At 47.3% G+C, this 6,664-nt stretch overlaps 1 non-coding gene across 1 annotated transcript; it reads left to right on the top strand.

Annotated features, from left to right (window-relative positions):
- The first annotated feature begins 2,312 nt into the window (after positions 1 to 2,312).
- trnah-aug (transfer RNA histidin (anticodon AUG)) lies at positions 2,313 to 2,384 on the top strand. Its single transcript has one exon. It is a non-coding gene; the product is annotated as a tRNA-His (tRNA).
- The last annotated feature ends 4,280 nt before the right edge of the window (positions 2,385 to 6,664 follow it).

Below are 6,664 nucleotides of genomic sequence, written 5' to 3'. Positions count from 1 at the left end.
GCACGCTGGCAGTTATTTTTTACCCGCTTTGATTTTACTCTCACTTACAGACCTGGTTCAAAAAACACTAAACCAGATGCTCTATCCTGCCAGGCAGCCCCAGTGGAATCCTCCACTGAACCTGAAGAAATCCTTCCTCCTTCCAGGGTGATTGCAGCAATTACCTGGGAGATTGACACCCAAGTCCGTGAGGCACAGAGGACCGAGCCGGACCCAGGTAACGGCCCCCCTAACCTCACCTATGTTCCTCAGTCTGTCCGTTCTCAGGTGCTCCAGTGGGCTCAATCCTCCCGCTGGTCCTGCCACCCTGGGTTTCCTCGGACCCTCAATCTCCTCAAAAGGCACTACTGGTGGCCTTCCATGGCTAAAGATGTTAAAGGATTTGTGGCAGCCTGCCTGGTCTGTTCCTGTGGGAAGAAGTCTCACTGCCCTCCTGCGGGTCTCCTCCGCCCGTTGCTGGTTCCCTCACGTCCTTGGTCCCACATTGCCCTGGATTTTGTGACTGGACTTCCCCCTTCTGATGGTAACACTGTCATATTAACCATTATTGATCGCTTCTCAAAATCTGTGCACTTTGTGCCTTTAACCAAGCTACCCACAGCCTCAGAGACTGCCCAACTTTTGGTGCTGCATGTATTCCGCCTTCATGGGATTCTCAGCGATGTGGGACCGGGGTCCCCAGTTCACTGCAGGAGTGTGGCGGTCTTTTTGTCGGGCTATTGGGGCATCAGAGAGTCTGTCATCCGGGTTCCACCCCCAGACCAACGGGCAAACGGAACGAGCCAACCAACACCTAGAGTCCACCCTGAGGTGTGTCACTGCTGCCAACCCATCCTCCTGGAGCACCTACCTACCTTGGGTTGAGTATGCCCACAATTCCCAGACCTGTGCAGCCACAGGGGTGTCTCCTTTTGAGGCATCTGTGGGCTATCTTCCCCCTTTGTTTCCTGCAGAGGAGGAGGAGATTGCTGTCCCATCACTCATGCACCATCTACGCCGCTGTCGGCGGGTGTGGAACCAGACCCGCAGGATACTGCTGCGCTCTACCCGTGACAACGAGCAACGGGTCAACTGTCACCGTTTTGAGGCCCCCCAGTACACCGAGGGACAGCTGGTCATGCTGTCCACTAAGACTGTTCCTCTTCGGACAGAGTCCCGTAAGCTCTCCCCTGCTTTCATTGGTCCCTTCCCGGTCCAAAAGTTCGTAAATCCAGTCGCAGTGAGGCTCTCCCTCCCGGCCTCCATGCGGATCCATCCAGTATTTCATGTCTCCCAAATTAAACCTCACCTCACCAGTCCTCTTCAACCAGCAGCCAGACCGCATCCTCCTCCCCTTCTCGTTGACGACGCACCAGCCTACACTGTCAACAGGCTCTTGGATGTCCGTCGGCGTGGGCATGGGTTCTAGTATCTGGAGGACTGGCGGGGTTACGGCCCAGAGGAGCGCTCTTGGGTTCCCCGGTCGGCCATCTTGGATCCTCAGCTGGTGAGAGATTTCCACGCACAATTTACTGACAAACCGGGCCATCCGCCGAGAGGCAGTCACTGAGGGGGGGGGGGGGTACTGTTAGGGTTTTTTGCTGTCTTTTTTTTTCTTTCAGGCAGCAGCAGGTGGGGTGGAGTTCAGCAGATGATTCACACCGGATGGTGATCCTGTGATTACCCACCAGTACTTAACACCTGCATCTGGCCTTTGTTATTCACCTGGCTTTTTTCCTGTTTCGACAGAGGCGCTTCCTCCCTGTGGCTGCTGCTCCCCTGGCGTGCCTTCCTCCACAGCAAGTGGCTGGATCTCCTCAAGAAGGACGTTTTGAGTTTGAGTAGTTTTGAGTAGTCTTTTACGAGTTCCTCTGACATCTAGTCTGCTTTCTACTTGTTCCTGTTCAAAAGAACAATTGAACTACTGTGAATTTCACAGATGCAAAACAAAACAACTTACCTGTGTGCAAAAGCTGAAAAGAATGTTTTTACTTAGCTTTGACAGGCCTGCTTTAAATGCATGTAATACTGCTGTGTGTTTGTATTTTAGACAGCCCCTATAAAGGAGAGGTTCTGCTTCTCAGGATGTTGACACCCTATAATACAAGACCACTTCCTGTTATGCAACAAATACACTTTATGATTCAATGTTGAGCTAATGCCACAGCCACAAAAAGACATTTCTCCCAGCTGCTAGACGGCAAGCCTTATCTGGACATGGAGGACAGTCTCCTCATGGAGGACAGTGATATGCAAAGCAGTTTGACATTTACCAATGTCAAACTGCTGACAGTCGGCCAGGTAGAGGAGGAGAAGAAGATCCATCAGAAGGAGGTTCCATGGTGTAATGTTTAGCAAACTGGACTATGACTCCAGTGATCTGAGTTCAAATCTCAGTGGAACCTTTTGTTTGGACAGTAATACTGGTGTCCTTTCTACTTTCTCTTCTTGCAGGGCTCACTTTGCAGATTTCCAGTCAGCATGTTGTAACTGAATAACTATCAGAGTGTATCAGAAGGAGTAGTTACATAAAATAGAATTTAAATCTCTCTCCTAAATGACACCTTAAACTGGGATTAATAATGAGCATGAGTAGTATGCCAGATCAACGCACGCAAAGCTCCCGGTCCTGACAACATACCTGGCCGTGTGCTCAGAGACTGTGCTGAGGAGCTCGCTGAGGTGTTTACAGACATCTTCAACATCTCACTGAGCCAGGCTGTTGTCCCCACCTGCTTCAAAGCCACCACGATCATCCCTGTGCCGAAGAAGTCCACCCCCGCCTGCTTCAATGACTACCGTCCAGTAGCACTCACACCCATCATCATGAAGTGCTTTGAACGGTTAGTCATGAAACACATCAAGACGGCCCTTCCTCCCTCTCTGGACCCCTTCCAGTTTGCATATCGGCCCAACCGGTCAACCAGTGATGCTGTTTCCACAGCACTCCACACAGCTCTCACCCACCTGGAAAATAAAGACTCATACGTTCGAATGCTGTTCATAGACTTCAGCTCAGCATTCAACACCACCATCCCACAGCAGCTCATCAACAAACTGGACCAGCTGGGGCTGAACTCCTTGCTGTGCAACTGGCTGCTGGACTTCCTCACCGGGAGACCTCAGACAGTACGGGTCGGCAGAAACACATCCAGCACCATCATAATGAACACCGGGGCTCCCCAAGGATGTGTGCTGAGCCCCCTCCTCTTCACTCTGCTGACCCATGACTGCACGCCAACACACAACACCAACATCTTTGTGAAGTTTGCGGACGACACAACTGTGGTGGGTCTCATCTCCGGTGGAGATGAAACATACTACAGGAATGAGGTGCACCTTCTGGCCGGGTGGTGCAGAGACCACAGCCTCTCCCTGAATGTGGAGAAGACAAAGGAGATGGTTGTGGACTACAGGAGAGCACAGAGTCAGCACACCCCTCTGACCATCGACGGTGCTGCTGTGGAGCAGGTGAGCAGCACCAAGTTCCTGGGTGTGCACATCACTGAGGACCTCTCCTGGACTAACAACACTGCATCCCTGACCAAGAAGGCACAGCAGCGCCTCTACTTCCTCCGCAAGCTCAAAAGAGCCAGAGCCCCTCCCTCCATCCTGTGCACCTTCTACAGAGGGGCTGTTGAGAGCATCCTGTCCAGCTGCATCACTGTGTGGTACGGAGCCTGCACCGCCACCTGCAGGAAGACGCTTCATCGCATAGTGAGAGCAGCTGAGAGGATCACCGGCGTCCCTCTCCCCTCCCTCCAAGACCTCTACGACAGCCGTCTCACCCGAAAGGCCCTCCGCATCACAGGAGACCCCACCCACCCTTCACACCGCTTCTTCAGTCTGCTGCCATCAGGAAAGAGACTGCGCAGCCTCCGGGCCAGGACCAGCAGACTGAGGGACAGCTTCATCCACCAGGCTGTCAGGAAGCTGAACTCTCTCCCTGCTGTGCCCCACTTTCTCCCCCTTCCCTGACACCACCCCCCACCCCCTACCCCTACCACCATCCCCTCACCCCTACCACCACCCAAGATAGGAACTCTTTGTACCAGCCACTTTACCAAAGGAACTCTGTGCACCAGTCACTTTTTACCCTGTCATGTCACAGCAGTCTCATATAAGCTGCTATAACTTAAACTATTCCTGGACTGTTACATTATGCCAACTGCACTGACTTGCACCATTGCATCTTTTGCACTCTCATACCAGTCTCAATAAGCTGTTATAAGTTAAACCATTCCTGTTTATATTATGCCAACTGCACTGACTTGCACTATACATCTTTTGCACTCTTACTGCATTGTGCCTTCATTATGTGCCTTGTATTTTGTGTGTGCCTCATTGTAGGTACATTTTTTTACACTTTATATTTATCTTTAGTTTTTAGTTACATGTTATATGTTGCGGAGTGAAGAGTAACGCAATTTCGATTCTCTGTATGTTCAGCACATATAGCAGAGTTGACAATAAAGCTGACTTGACTTGACTTGATATATAAGATGCTTCAAACCAGACCTGGTAACAATCGCTATATTGAGACAACACATTATGGAATAATCTACAGTTTACAGTTGACAAAGCTGTCAGTGATCGCGTGCCCGAAGTACTCATGGTGCAGTCAACGCAGCGGCAGCAAGCGGGACTCAGCAATCATGGCCTTCGCTCCACCAGGGCAACAGACATCAATGCAGGTAAGAATTGGTAACTTTCTTTTCTATCGAACGATTCTTTCTGAATTCGACCTCAGTAATAAACAGACCTGTCATTTATGTAACATGAACAAAGGAAAGACGCTTTTATACTGCACAGGATGATAATGCTGCATGTTGCTAGCTTAAACTGTCTTGTCTTTGCCAGTTTTATCCATGTACTTAAGCTTCCCCTTCGATAACTGGTGATACAGCTAATTTTAGTTTTCTGAAATGTCTTTGTTTTTAACATCTGTGTTTCAGTCATCGGTGATTGCAGCTGCACAGACCCTTATCAATGTACTGACACAGAATGTATCTCAGGGGCAGCAAGAGCATGGAAGACAACTGGAACAAGCTTCTCCTTCTGTAGAACAAGAGATGGCCAGGTTTTAGATTTTAATGCAGTCTCATTTTCTATGTTAATTAAAAGTATTTTGAATTGTACATGTGTTACTGTGTAAGTATATGCAATATTCATATTTTATTTTTTATTTTAAAATGATTCAGATCTTTCCCTGGATTTTTCATACAAAAAAGTTCATTCGGAAAAGGAAAGATTCCAAAGGGCTGTGGTACATTATCTACCAAAGCTTGGAAGCCATTTACTTTCTACAAATGCCTGCTAAACCTAAATGCAGAGACTACCCCAAACCCATCAGAAGAGTTTGAACTTACCCTGGCAGGACTTGGAAAAAGGCATCTCACCATGTCAAAGGATTTAAGCCATGAGGGGGTATTGCAGTAATCAAATATAATTGTTACAAATTTAAATTATAATTGACAGATGATACCTTATGTAATTGTAAATGTCTTAGTTTGACAGACATACTCCAACATGAATACCCAAAGATGCACGGGCTAACAGGAGGATGGCTGCTCTATAAGGGTTCAGGTGGAGCAAACCACAACTATAATACATAGCAATGTGTGCGTCTTTGATAATGCCATTCAAGTGCAAAGATACACAAATACAATAATTTTTGTGTTTACAGGTGGCCAGGGGAGGAGGCGACTAATAATGATTCCACCTGATTCTCATGGATACACTGGCTCTCAAATCGCAGTGTTACAGGGGCAGGGAAAAACACTGTGTTTATAGTGCCTTTGCAACATGAATTTGACCTGTCTCCTTTAGCTCCAGATGCCACTGAATTCCAAAATATGCCAAAAGCACAATGCCAGACATGTAGAGTAAGTTTTCCTTTGCAGATTGTGGCTCATCATGTAAATATGGTTATTGATTATAAGTGAAATTGCATTGTTTTGCTCGATTTTCTTTTTTTTCACCCTTTAGCCATGTGACAGTGAAGTGCAGGTGGTTTCTGTGCCTACTCCTGCGGACCATGACACAGAGACCTCTGCTGAAGAGGTACATTGCTTTACACACTGTAACTGGATGAATTGTCTTTGTGAAGAACACTTGCTAAAATTAAAACTGTTCTATCTGTCAGAAATTTCCATGTCCTATTTGCTTCTTCAAGTTCATGCCTCAGTTACTTCAAATCCATGCCAGCACGTGTGGAGAAAGGTATTTCACATAGAGGAAAAATGTGTTTGTGTTACTGGCAATACTTGTCTTCCTTAGGTAAAAAAAATTGAAAGGTACTCTCTGCTGTTCTAGTATGTTAACATTAGTACATGTGCTAATACTAGTTTTGTTTTGTAGTTTTGATTCCTCATCCAAATATCAAGAACAAATATTGTGGAAAGGGGACTTCTGCAATGGCAACGGCAAAAAAAAAAGCTCACCAACAGCAACTTTGACAGTTACCTTTTTTGGGGAGGCAGGAGTGGGCACAGGTGCTCTCAGAAAAGAGTTTCTCACAGGTAAAAAAACAATAGCTCTTACATTCATTGACAGACCAACAAATGGGCATTGATTGGATTGTGGGTGTGTACTCTCTTCTGCTTATGTGTTTATGCTGACACAGACACTGAAACTACTAGGACTATGACCATAAGTGTTTGTAATTGTGTATAGTAATGGTGGC

Source organism: Parambassis ranga, unplaced genomic scaffold, assembly GCF_900634625.1.
Source record: "Parambassis ranga unplaced genomic scaffold, fParRan2.1 scaffold_33_arrow_ctg1, whole genome shotgun sequence".
In the NCBI taxonomy this organism is placed as follows: domain Eukaryota; kingdom Metazoa; phylum Chordata; class Actinopteri; family Ambassidae; genus Parambassis; species Parambassis ranga.
The sequence above is the reverse complement of the archived record's forward strand: the minus strand, read 5'-3'. Positions and strand labels throughout refer to the sequence as shown.